At 43.9% G+C, this 16,509-nt stretch overlaps 1 protein-coding gene across 2 annotated transcripts in view; it reads right to left on the reverse strand.

Moving 5' to 3' along the window:
* The window catches only part of NFKB2 (nuclear factor kappa B subunit 2), a 214,473-nt gene that overhangs the window by 151,820 nt on the left and 46,144 nt on the right, over nt 1-16,509 (reverse strand). The gene's annotated exons all lie outside the window — the stretch shown is intronic.

Raw genomic sequence — 16,509 nt, forward strand, 5'->3', positions numbered from 1 at the left:
AAAGGTAAACTTACACTTTCATGCAAGTTTACGATTGTTTGCTACTCACAAAGGAATTTACAAGTAGTATCTTTCCGAGTGCGGAGTCTCCGCACATAAAACGATCAGTCTTTTTCTGTGCGGAGACTCCGCACTCGTAAAGATACTACTCTTAAATCCCTTTGTGAATATCACACAATCAGAAACTTACACAAAAGTGTACGTTTACCTTTGTGAATCAGCCCCTCAAAGCCCAATTTGCAAAGCACTAAAGAGCCGCGCAGTTTGCAACTGCCATTGTGAATCGCAATACAACTACTGCAACGCTTTATGAGTTTCACGTGGTGATGGGTGGCAACGGGGCATTCCTCTATCATTCCCACTTGTACGGTTTAGCGCTAATGTTTTGCAATACGCGTTAACCATATGTCCTCAGAGCCACCAGTCGTGGCAACAAGGTACCACTCGTTTTCATTATGAGTCCACTTCAAGTATTCACTATGCGCAATACAGCGCATAGCTCATTGCTGCCCAGGCAGGCAACGGTTGCCTCCGTGCACACCCCTTTTACACAACTTTGTACTACCTTTGCACAACTTCACCAGAATTTGTCAAAGATTCTATTACCGAACCTGTGTTTGGATTAATGTTGATGTTATGGATGCTAAAATATTGCCATTTTATTTTCTGAAATGCCTTCCTGGACTATTGTGCCTGTACCGTTCTGACAAAATGCAGAAGTGACAACAGTAACTAAAAAATAAATGAATCACCAGGAGCACCCATAACTAACTGTGTGTGCACACTGCATTTTATGTGGGGGTGGTGATGTCCTACTTACCCAAACCAAAAAGCTAGGTGGAGTCACAATGAATGAAACCGAGATAACAAAAGGACCTGAAGGGATGCAGGTCTCATGACCCTCAATGTGGAAAAATTCGGGTCATCTAACTACCAACTGGAGGAGTTGGAATTGGGATCCTGAGACAAATGGACCAACCCCAATCTTCTTGGCAACACGTCCTTTCTTTCTAGCGCATCTCTCTTCCCTAACTTTACCTCACCTCTTCTAACTTAACCAAGTACCTTGTAAGGCTCCAATGTTGTGGTACCAGCACTGAGAGAAAGGATGGATCCGCTGCACAATGTCAAGTTATGGTGACAGATATATATATATATATATATATATATATATCAGTATTACGATTTGTATGGCCTCAGTGCTGTGACGGCTTCCTTCTCGGAAAAATAGTTATGTTGAACAATTAAGAAAATGCATGGGCAAATTATTTTTCATGATTGTGCAGAAAATATTCTACCCTCTCAATCCTCAGGACTGCGAGTAGTTGCAATAAAGGGAAATCTTCATCATTTTTAGGGTTCACCACAAGGAAGAAGAGACTCTATAAAGGATGGGCAAAGTGAGCAATTATCCTAGGACCACAGCTTCCTGGAGGTCACCTGGTAAAGTGAATAGAAATTCCTGGGTTAACAAAGTTGCTCTAAAAAAACATTTACTTTTTCAAAATTATCAGCCAAGCATGTTTAAAAGAACCTTAGGGCTAGTTGTGTTATGGGTTTACACCAGGTCAAAGTCACCCACAGTGAAACAAATCAGAGAAAAGTCCGGCAAGAGTATTTACTTTCCAGTGTAAAAATATTTTGCACTGGAAAGGTGCCCTTTTCTCATTGCTTTACACCACTTTGCATTAAGGAGCATTACGTGGGGGTAACTTGGGCATATTAGATCAAAGCCAGAATTACTAAGATAGCTAGAATGGGCTTTACATGAGAAAATAATGCCTCCTTGAAGCAGGCATGTGTGCTGAACTGTACACTGGACAAGCAGTACTTGAAATGTTTGAGAATTGTCTAGGCAAGATTTTTACTGGAGGGTAAGCTTCCAGTACAAATACTATGCTAGACAGCACGCACACACCTCACTACCATGGTACAAAGGTTGTGAGTGGCGCTATGCAGCCTTTTTTTGCGTCATCGAGGGGCAGAGAGCAGCAGAAGGTTATTTGAATAAACATGACTCTCCGCCTACTCAATGCTGCTTAGTAACTTTTGTGGCCGGGTCTGGTGGCTTAGTGGACGGCTTAGTGGACTAATGCATCCACTGCAGGGGCCTGTGTTCGACCTCTTGGTCACAGGTTCAAATCCCGGCGGGTCCACTCAGTCTCTCATCCTTTCTGAAGTCGATAAAATGAGTGCCATTGAGTTGGGTAACAATAAACATCTGTTATTCAGCGCCAAGATACCCTGTTGGGGGGTTGGGGGTGAACGTGCGCTTTACAAATACGGGTTACGTTATGTTGCTGCGCTTCATTGCACTAAAAATGATAAGTCTGTCCCTTACTGTGCATGCCTGTCCTGTCCAGACTCAACCCTCACACTCTGAGGCAGCTGGTGGCAATTAAATTGAAAAAGAATCTGCCAATCCTCTCCCCTCACCTCTTCTACCTTAACCCCCTCTCTTTCTCTCTTCTTTGTTTACCTTCATCCTATCTTTGCTCTGTTTCCTTACCTTTGTCTACATCACCTCTCTCGCTCCCAATATAACTTACTCAAATTCATCTCCCGCTTCCTCTCTAATGACCTTGATCATCCCTCCATCGCTTTTTGTACATATATATATCATTCTTGATCACCCTGCAATACCTCAGCTCTCTACCGCAACCCTCTATCTGTACCTCACTGCTCTTTTTCCATCTGCCCCCATACCTGTGCCCCATCTGATTCACTTCTTTCACAATCTGCTCTCTCACTCTCTCCAGATCCCTAGGAGCTCACCTATCTCTAACTTTCGCTCAGTCTTTTCTCTACCTAACCACTTCACCTCACCTCACCTCTCTACCACATTTCTCACTTTACCTCACATGTCCCTCACTACCTTACCTTTCTGTACCCCCACTATATCTCTCTCAAGAGCTAATCTCTCAATTTACCTCACCATCAGTTCACAACATCACCTTTCCACCTCCCCTTTTTCTCGTTCTACCTTAGTTCCCTTTTCCCGCATCTCTCTTAATATTTCACTCCTTTCTGGCCGCATGTTTTTTTTTTACTTCTGCTCTTTTTTTCTATCATCAACTCCTCTTTGTATAGCTCTCTTTTTCTCTCTCTCTCTTTCGAACACGTATCTCTCTGTGGATCTCTTTCTCCATTTCAGCTTAACCCGTCCACCTCAACTATCTCAACCTCTCTCTCTATACCTCACCATCTCTTCCTCTTTCAACTTTCTACCTCTTTCTAAACTGATTTCTCCTTCTCTATTTCACGTCTCTCAATTTCCTCTTTGTGCTCTACACTACATTTCTCTGTCTACCCTTTACCCCTCTGTCTACCTTTCTCTTTTCCCCACTACTCTCTCTACCTAACTCGTTTTTCCAAACCATTTATCCCCCCATTTAACCCAAGTCTGTCAACCTCTACATCTTGCTGTCTTTACCTCTTTCAAACTCACCTCTTTATCTAAACTACTTCTTTCTCTAACTTACCCGTTGAAGTGAGTCTTTCACTATACTGATCTCTTTTAATGCTCCGAGCAGCACTTGGATTTTCACTGTTGTAGCAAGAATGCTAGTAATTGGGGCGGGTGGGTATATTTGTGATTACAAATATCCAGCAACTAAAGATAGGATTATAAATGCTGGATGCATTTGTTGTATTTTAATTTTTAGGCACTAGTACACTTACTAACAAGTTATCCTTAGCATGTTTTTCCTACAGTGGGAGTAACATGCTAGTTAGACATGGAATTTCATATAAAAATTTGTTGCTGCAAGTAAACAAATCGAGACCCAAACTCATCAAGAAATGGCTTCCTCAATGATCGTTCAAGCTTTCTTTTCATACTATTTCTCTGAAGAACATAGGGCAGATTAAGGTTTCTGCAGTTTTTTTGTGTAAACATTTCAAGGTTTACATATAATTAAATACTGTTTATCATGATATGGATTTAAATGACCCAAAAAGGGCTAATAACAGTGCTTAATATGAGCTGGTAGTTTCTGGTGCTCGGCACCAGCACTTTATTGTCAACACCGATGCTTGAGACAATCTGCCACAAGGTGGCGCTGTCTGGCTAATTTAGAGATGAACCTAACAACAGTTAATTATTAATTCAATATTGTTAGAAATGGGGATCTCTAGTTGGCAGCGGCTGGCGCCGAGGTCCGAATAGGGATCCTTCTTCCTAAGTCAGAGTCAGGGGCTATACCCTTTGATAACCCCTGCTCAACCCTGTGGTAATGTAGCACGAGCAGACAGGCCTATCTCAGAGGCAGTGTGTGAAGCATTTACGACCATACACAATAACGCAGTGAAAACACTACAAAGGGACACCGCACAAGTAGCTATAGGATTAAAAGTATCTTTATATAGACTTAACACAAGGCTCAACAGCGATCAAGAAACCACAATGCACATAATTACAGATTCACTTCAAAAGCAAAAGAGGCACTCAAAAATCGTGTGGAACGAACTTAGTTCGAGGCCGAGACCACGCGACCTGGTGATGCACAATGTACCTGAGATTTAAAGGGGGCACGGCACACAGCCTCAGAAGGAAGCCGCGGTCATGCCAGGCGGACTCGCAGCGGCCACAGCTCCCAGCTGTAGCGGTCCGCGGTGTGCACTCACGAAAATCCTGGGACGGGGCTTAAAATCGCTGGCACCCAGCAGCATCCGCAGGTGATAACAAGATCCTCGAAGTGGTTACTAGTGTGGGCACTCAGCGCCACAGCTCCTCAGCTGCAGCGGCCCACATTAGCGATAGCGATGATTCTCGTAGGACGGCAAATGCGGGCACTGAGCGGCACAGCTCCTCAGCTGCAGCGGCCCGCGATAGCGATGATTCTCATGGGACAGCAAATGCGGGCACTCAGCGGCACAGCTCCTCAGCTGCAGCGACCCACAATAGCGATAGCGATGATTCTCGTAGGACGGCCAATGCGGGCACTCAGCGGCACAGCTCCTCAGCTGCAGCGGCCCACAATAGCGATAGCAATGATTCTCGTAGGACGGCCAAGGCAGGCTCTCAGTGGCAACAGCTCCTCAGCTGCGGCGGCCCAGAATAGCGATCAAAATGACTTTGGTAACAGAGGCAAATGCGGGCTCTCAGCGGCAATAGCTCCTCAGCTGCGGCGGCAAACAATAGCGATCACGATGACTTTGGTAACACAGGCAAATGCAGGCTCTCAGTGGCAACAGCTCTTCCGTTGCGGCGGCCCACAATAGCGATCACGATGACTTTGGTAACACAGGCAAATGCGGGGTCTCAGCGGCAACAGCTCCTCAGCTGTGGGGGGCCACAATAGCGATGCGATGACTTTCAGCCCGCGTTCCCCGCAGAGGCTCTGGAATTCTCAACAGAGGCCTTACCTGTGAGTAGAATCCCTCTCAAATAGGAATCCGGACGGCTGATGGGTGAAGTCTAATGTCCCTGAGACTTCAGCAGGAGGCAAGCTCAAATCAGACCCTTGGGTAGTTCCTTCAGCAAGATGGATAAAAGTTTCAAAGTCCTTTCCCTCTCGTTACACGGACAGAGGTTCGTCTTGACATCCAGAAGTAACACACCATGTAGGGGTGTTTGCACAGATCTTTATACCCCAAAAGTCTTTGTTCTCAAAAAGCCACAAATCACTGAACCCAGCCAGAACCAGTTTGGTGTCGTCCTGGAGGACTTTATTTACGAGGCTACATCCTGCCTTTCAGGTAGAGGGGGTCTGCCATCAGACGCACAGTGGAAGAGGGAGCCATCATTCACCTTGCCAGGCACAGCCCTGCTCAGATCAAAGGGTCACCCCTCCCCATACTCTAACTGCAGATCTCTCTATTTAATCCAGGTTGGTCTCAGCCTGCCCTGACCCTCCAAACCCAGACAGCCAATACACATAACAGCAGAGCACACGGGAAGGCTTTGGCAAGAAAATACCTACTTCCCAAAAGTGGTAGTTTTAAACACAGAATATAGAAATAATCGTCACTAAAAGATGCACTTTAATATTTGGAGCTCATGCATACTAAATTCGACTTTCCTATGATGTTCCTTGGGTCAATTAGGATTATACTAATTCATACAGTCAATTTAAGATAGGGAGCATTCGCGCTGTGGCACTGAATGGCAGTGGCACAGCGCCCAGAGCATCTAACACCGGCAAACACAGAGGAGACAAAAGCGAAAAATGGAAGGGAGACCCACGCCAATGGTGCCAGGTCTAACACATTAAAAATGACTATTACCTGCTGTCCAAGCCATTCTTATAGCTTCGTGGGACTGGAATGGTCTGAATTGTCACAGTTGTAGGAGTGTGATGATTAGTAGTCATGTTGTTACCATCATTGGCAGCATGACAGGGTCATTGTGTGATGCAAGCTGCAGGCACCTCCTGTCAAGAGCCCTGGCACTTTTTTTTTCTTTTTACCAATTAAGTACTGGCGAGTAACTTTAAAGTTATTCCAAATAGGGGGCACCAAAATATATATTGCCTTGGGTTCCATAAATCCTTAAGATGTCACTGTAATGAAGCTAGCTGAGAGAACACTCTCTCAGGTACTTGTAGCCTTTGCAGATCAATTGAATGTAACTGTGTAACTTATACATTTCTTAACTGCTCTTCTTTAGAAGAGTTGGCCTTGACTTGAGATCTGAAAGGGCAATTGTTTTAAAATATTTTTATTCTTGGGTGTTTATTTCAAAGCATCGTAATAAGCATTTGAGTTCTCTGTTTCAGCGGTATAAAATTACTAGCTATCCAAATTCCACAATATAATAGGACAATCTTTAGAGCTTTTTTATTGTTGACAGTGAATTGTGATGCTATGTACATCTAGTGATATAGGTATTACATCCAAAATTCAATGAAAATAAACACACATACCTTATGTGGCTCTATCTTTAAACAAAAATTGGTAAAGCCAATAGGTCTGACCTAGGCAAGCTGGTACAATGGGTAATTAAAAAAAAATGCGAGCATATGCCTCAAAATAAAAGAGAAAAAGAAAACATATTGCCCCCTAGACGTGGCAGACATATGCTTAAAATACAATATTTAAATTAAAAAAATTAACATTGCAGATCATTTTAATTGAACACAATGGATGCTTATTAGCACACAGGTGCACTTGGAACAGGTATAGGAACCGCTTAATTTCCGTCCATCACCACCCCCTTTTGTACTAATTTGAGTGTGCATCTCAGGAAAATATGATTCTTAATAGAAAAAAGAAAAGCTACTATAGGCTTTGAATTACTGTAACTTGGCGGTATAGCTTAACCATTCAAGGATGACAAACACAAAAAATAATTAAAAAACAGAAAAAAAGGATAAAAAACATTGACAAAGCGAAGTATGGGGTCACCAACCCTGAATTGAAGTGCACTTCCTTTTAGGTGCATGTACAAAATGTATTCAGGGAACATGCCATCACACAAAGTGCAAGACAGACAGCGACTGAAGAGGGCTGACCCACAGCTCCATGTGGCATTATATGGTGGGCGGAAACAAAATGTGAATGAATGACAGATGAACAGATCAATGAATAAAAAGGGCTGGCACAAAACCCCTCTATATGTGTATACGTATGCTTTTTTATTCATGCCTACTTTCCTATTATGACAGGAGGCTGCGAAAACATCCAACACTCTCTGTAGGTCAGACGTTAAAACCAAAATCAAGCAGTTTCAAAGCTGGGATTTTCTGACATGCTAGCATTATCATATATAGAACCCGCGATTCACTCTATTGCTGAGGCTCACAGGTTTTGGGTGTTTTCCCTTGCCATTATCTGTCCCGTCAAGCTCCCATGCAAAATACTACTTTTTCTCAGCAAATTCCTTACACAAAACGAAACAACTGAAAGGCAGACACGGAGAAGCATGCCTGACACATGCGCAAATACGCCGTTCTGGCTTTAAAAACACATAGGGGACTTTCCAAAAATGGTTGCCACCGGCAGTAGCGGTCTTGCCTTCAAAATATTCAGAAATTCGGGAAAACACCAAGGAAGCAGAATCTGCCAAGAGGCGCAGTGTGTGGCGTTAGAACACAACTGTAATGGGCTTAAAGAAAAAAAAATGCACCACCATCTACAGAAAACGGGAACAAACCACTTAAAAAGAGATCCAGGGCGGGGGCAGCGGGACACAAAGGGCATTAGATTTACCGAATGTGGATACACATCATTTCAAGATCTCCGACGCCTGGGACATTCCCAGTTCCCCAATTATAAAATATGTACACGTTTGGGCAGTGGAGCGAGTTGGTATCAAGGATATATTGTCAGACTCGGACTGGCTAGTAGGGCAACCAGACAGGGCCCTGTGGGCCTGTCTGACAGTTTAGCGTGTGGGCCATTCTTTTTTTTAAATTTATTTTTTAGCTATTTTCGGGCCTGTTTTATAGTCTGCTGGGCCAGACTTTAATTTTGATTTATCCGATATTAAATCAAACATTGTCTGCAGCATGCTCAAATTCATGAAGTCTTCCTTATCTTACAAAACAATTATACAGCTTATCTTTACAAGTTTAAAACTGGAGCAATTTGCAAACCTGGGACACTTTTTAAGGTACCTAATTCACTAATGGGGGCTATTTTCGTTTTTATGCCTGGGCCTATTTTCTGCTCCAGTCCGACCCTGCCTCTTTTACACACATTATACTCTACGCCAGTGCATTAAATGGGCAGGTACTGTCAGGTATGCAGTGTCTGCACTTCTTTAAATTGAAAAGGACAGCACCTGCCCATCTCAGCAGTGCCCCAATACATTTAATGGGAGAGATCCGGCACTTCTCAGGAGCAAAGAGGTACTCTGAATAGTGAGCATTTGCACTTCTATATTTCCATTGAAAGCACTGTTCAACACTCATGGAATCTGAGGCAAGGCTACAGTGACAAAATATTCTCCAAAAATAAACAGTGAATGGATGACGTTGCACCAATGACAAAGTGCTTCTGGAAACTAAGATGAAACGTTTGTTTTAAAAAAATGTTCCATTGTGGTATCTATCTCCACACCGCTTACTTAGAGAGGTTCGCTACTCACTGGTACGTGTCGGGGTGGGCTGAACCTCACTGCGACGTACCACATATTTCATGGCACTGTAATAGGCTGCAACGCTATTGGCAAGAAGTGAGGTCAGGATGGTCGCTAACACATTCCGTGCACGTTACTCCATCCATTCTTCAAACTTTAATTCACGGGCTCACAGACGTCAGAGGTTTAAACTTACATACACATAGATAGTTGGCAACTTTGGTGGCTGCTGCCAAGAGGTGTATCCTGGGGCCCTCTTAACAATTTACACTGCCCACTAAGGATGACTGGGTTATCTGCAGTCCCTATGCAACGAGGAAATATGTTTTAGGGTTGCCCATTTTTTTAAAATCTGCTATGAGCCTTCGAAACTCGTAGCTGTTTTAACTTATGTGTCTGGTGGTTTAATGGGATATCATTTATTGTATAATTTTTATGAATCATTGAAGTGGAACATCTTTGTGCAGGTTTCTTGAATCTTTGGAGTCCAATGTATAATGGTTTTTAGATAGGACTCTTAATGTTTTTAACCTTGATTGCTTGGTATTTTATAATTGTTTTGTACTTTTACATACTTGTGCTTTTATGGTCTACTTAGACCTTAATAAAAGAATAAAGAGAGATTGGCTAACTGGACTGGCAAGGACAGCATAAAGTGAACACATTCTCTAGGTGGTGAATTACAAAATGTCTGAATTTGGACAGGTGTGGCGTCCCTTCCTCAGAAATATAAATGCAATAACACCTTTAATTTTCCTTGTCTAGCTACATCGCGGCACAGTTCCTTCTTACTCATGACCAAAGTAGATCTGTTTTAGGCTCTGTAATAACTCGATGTGGCACATATATGGAATTCGAGTTGGTATCTGAAAGATGTTTGGTGAAGGACCACTGACAATGTTATACCTGCTGCTCCATAAAAGTTAATCTTTTCCAGCAAGTAATGTTTTAATATGTTTGTGTCACCCTTGTGATGTACAACTGGAATTTCTGTGATCTGAAGATTATATAAGGGGCATAAAGATGTGATCTATTGTTACATCTTTTACTTGTTCCACTTATCTTTTCCTTTGTCTCTCTTCCCTGCTCTTAACTACTTCCCCACCAATTTCTCTTTCCACCTCCCCTTCTCCCCACTATGTGATTGACATGTCTGATTAATCGCTGCAGGCAACATTTGTTCATGTTTTTCTATAAATAAGAAATTGTTGCAAAAAAAGAAAAGAAAACCGGAACCGAAATATTTCTCCAATGATTTGTAGAAGCCATAACAAAAAAGCTGCATCCAATCAATTTCAGGAGCGTGGTGTTCCTCGGGAAAATGGATGCAACAAGATATGACAAAGCCAATAAGTCTGTCTGTAATGTACCAACAAACGTAAGCACTGGCCTTCAAAACTGATGTCCGTATGCAGTCTATGCACAAATGTTGTTTAGCCTGTCCTACTTGTTCTGCCAATGCCGGGAAAAGTAGCAAACAAATATTGCTTTTTTGTGTAGCAATACGAGAAAAAGAACTGAACATGATAAACAGCATAGCGGAGTTTATTTTTCAGATTAAGAATAATCCCTTGTGGATTCTAATCCAAGCACTAAATGGAACGGGGAATGATACGTCACCAGTTAATAGCATAAGATGAGAGAGTAATACTCGTCTGGGTGGAGCCAGGGCAAACCTCATCCTATCCATATTTTAAAGAATTGCTAGAAATACGTTATCAAGAAATCTGAGCCAATCAAGCCAGACCTAAAAAGGGAAGTTTACCTTACCTAGATTGACCATAATTAAAACAATTTAAGAATAGTACACTAATATTTGGTGGATTTTGTTACTCACAGGCAGTCTACTTTGGGGCTCCTTTAGCCTATGTAGGAGGCTGCAAAATATCAGGTGAAATATGTGGAATGTTTTTTTCATGCATTTAAAGCTATTTTTTCATTACGGGGAAAGTATTGCGTACAATGCCTATTAACACCGGAGCACAAGAAAAAAGTGGTGCTAATTTTACACCAATAATTCTGAAAAAAGAGACAGAAATAACGTTTGCACATTTAACTACATTCTCAGCAATTTCATGATAACTGGTTGTTGTAGGGGTATTACCAATGTTTGGTACAACAACAAAACACCCACCATTCTGTAAATGACTCCATTAGTGAGGAGGTGCTCATTTCTTCCAATCAGCAAAGCAATATAATCCCAGTGTGTGTATTTGGCAGAATGTAGCCTTAAATATGCCTCCACGAGGCACTAAAAACATTCTCCTAACTCTCTAACGAGGTAAGCGTTGCAGTTTTGCTCAATGCTACTAGGGTCTTAAAACAAAAGTCCCTGATATCTCTGGGTAAATCCTCTCCTGAATTCCCTATATTGGAAGAATTGATAACTGTCAGGAGGGAAGTGGTGATGGAAATACAAGGGACCACAAGTTGGACCCTGAAGGTAGCATGAGAACTGAGTAATTACCAGGGACCAGTAATCTGATGCACAGTTCTTATTTTACCCCTAAGCTCCCCTGCTTTCAACAGGCAGAGTCCCTGAGTGAGAGTTAAGGGGTAGTAAGGAGTCTGTAGAGTTCAAAAAAGGTTAGCACCAAGGGGTAGTTAGAGGCGTTTATTGTTCAACGGTAGTGCTAAAGGGTAGAAATATGTTTTTTAGGGTTCAGGGAAAAATAGCGCTAAGGGGTAGTAAGGATGTTAAAGGGCTCACAAATGGGTAATGTTAAGAGTTAGTAAGGGTCTTCGGGGTTCAGGAATGGGTGGTGTTAAAATGTAATAAGGGGAGTGTAGTGTTCAGGTATAGGTACTGTTAAGGAGCAATAAGGTTTTCAGGGTATAGGGAAGACAGCGTGAAGTGGTAGCAAGGGTTTTCAGGGTTCAAGGTTGGGTAACATTTGGGAATACTAAGGACTCTGTAGGGTTTGAGACAGGGTACCACTAAGGGGTATGTAGGACTGAGGGAAGGGTAGCATTAAGGGGTACTACAGGTTTGTTTTTAGGTCTCGCCTGGCGAACGCAGCGCGAAGCGCTGTCGCCAGCGAGATCTATTGTTACTGACTTGCCTCGGAAGTGGGACAGGAGATGGGCACGCGCATGGTCTCGGCGGATTTGAGTTGGTGTACGCGCTTTCAGCCACGCGGCGTGCACATCTCCTGTCTCTCTTCCCTCAGCAAGTCAGTATCCAGTTTCACTTTCTTCCTCATTAGTGTCTGTGAACACTCATACATAGGCCCCAGCATTCAGTGACTCACATCAGCGTTTGCTTAGTTGACTGTTTTCGCCACGTTAATTTGCCTCTTGCGTTGCTACATAATTAGCATAGCTCCAAACACATTTTTACTCGTATTTACCCATTTGCGCTCTCCTACTAACACTAATATTTAAATATAGTCTATACTCCCCTGCAACCTAGCACTTACTCTATCTGCAATACATAAACACTACACTACCAACGCGGTTACTACGCCATACCTTTTCTCTTCTTACAACATTCAATCCTTTTACTTTAGCATTCTTACAACTATTTCATCATGCTAGGATTCTACGCTCCTCTTAATGTAATAATCTTTTAAGGTACTTACAGTTAGCAGCATTTAAAATAGCCTCGCTACGAGTTTCCGTGTGCCCATCCAGCTAACGTTTCCATTGTGCCTGTGTATAAACGAAAGCAAAATGCTCCCAGCAGCAATGTGCACGAGCACGCTAGCAAGGTCGTATCACGTGATATTTTTTTTTCCCAACTAGCATACGTTCAGCATGACGAACAGTTTTAAGATAAATGTTAGTTGTTATTAAAAATACTCTATAAATAAAGATATATTTTATATATTGCTTTTACGATGTTGCTCTTTCAGCAACGCACTAATTATATGCATATTTGAACACATATTGTAAACACGTGTATACGTGTTTAAAGTCTTTACTTAAAAGTGATAAACCATAACACAAAAGCATTAAACAAGCTTTTACAATGCAAAAATTTCGGCATTGGTAAACTTACAGCTATTACCTTGCTCATAACATTATTTTTGCTTATGTTTTTTTTTTAAATTCATTTTCAAAAACGTACATAGCTATCAACATTACACTGTGCATTAAAAAAATAAATATGTGTAATATTTACCTTATTATTAAAATGTTTTCGTAACACCTACTATTCAACAAAAACTGATTAAAATGCCAAAAAAATAATTAAAAATGCTTACTGTTTTTACACATACTTTGCATAATATTTTTTTTAAAAGGGCTTAAATTACAATGTGTATTAATATAACCAAATAATTATTAATGTTATAACAGAAAATGCATGTTTACCAAATAAATTTAAAAACCTATATTCTTAAGATATGCATTATTAAAACAAAAAATTAGCTGCGCAGCTCACACTGATGCACGCCTCACACTGCTGCACGCCTCACACTACTGCACGCCACATACTGCTACACGCCACACACTGCTGCACGCCACACTGCTGCATGTCACTGCACAAAACACACTACTGCATGCCACACACTGCTGCACACCTCACACTACAGCACACCACACAATAATGCACACTCTGCTGCATTACACACTGCTGCACGCCTCACAATGCTGCACCCTTAACTGCTGCACGCCACACACTGCTGCACGCCACACACTGCTGCACACCTCACACTGCTACACGCCTCACACTGCTACACGCCTCACACTGCTACACGCCTCACACTGCTACACGCCTCACACTGCTACACGCCTCACACTGCTACACGCCTCACACTGCTGCACAACGCACACTGCTGCACATCGCACAATGCTACACAAAACGCTACTGCACAACACACACTACTGCACACCGCACCCTGATGCACGTCACACACTGCTGCACACTGCTGAAATACTCATTGCTGCATGCTGCACGCTACACACTGCTGCACGCCACACACTGCTGCACGCCACACACTACTACACACCACACAATGTTGCACATCACACACTGCTACACTCCATACACTGCTTTTATGCAAGTTTATGCTACTGACATTGTAAAAGACAATGCCTATTTACAATGCCAATAGCTCAAACTCTATCATTGCGAGACCTATTGCATTGCAAATGCTTGTTTCTTTAGGGTTTAGGGAAGGGTAGCATTAAAGGGCAGTATGGAGTTTTATGATTCAGGGAAAGATAGTGTTAAGGAGTAGTAAGGGTTTTTTAGGGTTCAGGGATGGGGAATTATGATTTTATGGTTGGGTTTAGTGAAAGGCAGCATTGAGATTAGTATAGGATTTTTAGGGTTTATTGCAGGTGAGATGCTAGAAAGGATTTGTTTTGGGTTCAGAGATGGGTTCGAGATTAAGGGGCAGTAAAGGTTTTTTTTAATTTTTTTTTAATTTTATTTTTGGAAAACCTTTATTGATCACAATCAAGTATTACACAGCTTATTACCTACATCCTGAGAAAACCAGGCCGGTAGCGACACTTCAATATCATAAGCAGGAAACATTATCTGGCTAGTACCGACTATGTTACACAGCTCAAACGCCTACAACCCGTAAGGGCCGGCAGCGGTATAGGAACACAAGTTGTCTACATGTACAGTGAGGCGTAGTTGCATATCAATGTGAAGTCCACAGGAAGTATTTGAGGTTTCGATTATCCATATTAACCAACTTGAACCACAACCAGCATCGGTACCCTCCCAGAATGTGTCCACCATACACAGTATGTGGCATAAAGGACATTGCAGCGCAGAGCCGCGGCACCGTGCGTCCCACTTCAGTGAGAATCCAGCGCGCAGCGCGGCGCAGCTCCACCCCGGCTAGCCGCTCCGCTGCACTGGGAGGGTTTAGCGTGAACTAATCAGGGAGCAAAACTTGGTACCACTTGCTAGAATGTCCTGCTGTATGAGCCATCAGGGAGCTAAGGTCTCCCCACCAAGGATCCAGTGGAGTCGTAGGAAGTACCACCCACCCCCACCCGGTGTCCGGTGTGCGGTGTGTAAGGACCCAGAGAGAGTGTAACCAAGCAGGGCGCGTCTGGAACCTTTATGTGTGGCATGCGCTGGAAGGGAAAGAGCAAATAAGGTGCGGAGAACTATCAACCCTGGGCCGCAGCGGGGGCAGGAGCAGGGCAGCGCAGCGCGTAGCAGGCGGGCCGTTTCCCACTGGGTCCCCCTGCAGCGCCCCCCACCTCGACCGAGCTCTGAGGTCGCAAGAGATATGCAATGAGGGGTCCCCATAAGTCTTTAGGACGGGATTTGTGAGGCAAGAGGTCAGCATAGTTGTGAAGGTGTTCCTGCCAGGTTGACATCTCGGCCAACCATATCTTGAACTTGGGCGCTCGCCCTCGTCCCCATCTGCACGCCACATGGTGTTTAGCCAGCAGGAGTCCCAGCTCGAAAAATGTCCGATGCGCCTTTAACGCGGGACAGGAGCGGCCCAAAAGGGCAATCATAGGGCAGGGCGCCACATCCACCCCGACCATCACGGAAAGGGCCATGAACACAGCAGTCCAGTACGTAGCCACCGCCCGGCATGACCACGCCAAGTGCATGAAATCTGCGCCCGGACCTCAGCAGCGCAGACAGCGATCATTGTCCCGGAGTCCGAAGCGGAACAATTTGGCAGGGGTGAAATAAAGGCGATGTAAGAATTTAAAATGAACCAAGCAGAGGCGGGCATTGCCTGTCACAGCTGTAGTATGAGAGCAACTTTCCTCCCACTGGTCATCCGACATGGGAGCGTCCAGATCGATGTCCCACTCGGTCCGCGCCCTAAGAGGGGGGGGAGAAGGAGCCACCTGCACGTGTTTATATAACAGCGAGACCACATGTGCCGGGGCAGTCGCCTGGAGCAGCGCATGTAAGGGTGCAACGGTTTCCGGTTCATCCGGGAAGTTAGGTGTGACAGCCCTGACACTCTGCCGAAGGCGAGTGTAAAGAAAGGTGTCCATTACAGAAGGGGCAGTGTCCCCAAAAAAGTGAGCCGCAGAGCGAAAGCTCCCCTGGTGGTATAGGTCGCCCCAAGTGTGTATTGCTAGCCGCACGAGCAGCCTGCGCCCAAGCTCCTCGCGGGCCACACTGAGTCTGGGGTCGTGCGCCAGTACCATACGAGGAGAGTACAGGAATTTAACCTCCATGTAATCTGCCATGCGTTTCCAGGCCTGTACCGTGCAATCCACCGTGGTGGGGTCACGAGTCCCCATTCGAGCCTCTGTGAATAGATACCCGGATGGTTGCTCATAAACCCATCTTCCACTGCCAGATGAGCCATGAAGGGGGGGGGGATGGAACCAGTAAACTGCAAAGTGGCCCTGGGCGCAATCATAGTATCTCCGAAAATTTGGAACATCAAACCCACCCTGATGAGAGGGCAACATAAGTGTACGCAGTCCGATCCTTGCCTGCTTCCCGCCCCAAATCAGACGGGACAACTGGGAATTGAGGGTCCGAAAAAAACATGCCCCCGGGCTATATGGTATATTGGTAAAGAGGTATAGCAATTTGG

Source organism: Triturus cristatus, chromosome 1_2, assembly GCF_964204655.1.
Source record: "Triturus cristatus chromosome 1_2, aTriCri1.1, whole genome shotgun sequence".
In the NCBI taxonomy this organism is placed as follows: domain Eukaryota; kingdom Metazoa; phylum Chordata; class Amphibia; order Caudata; family Salamandridae; genus Triturus; species Triturus cristatus.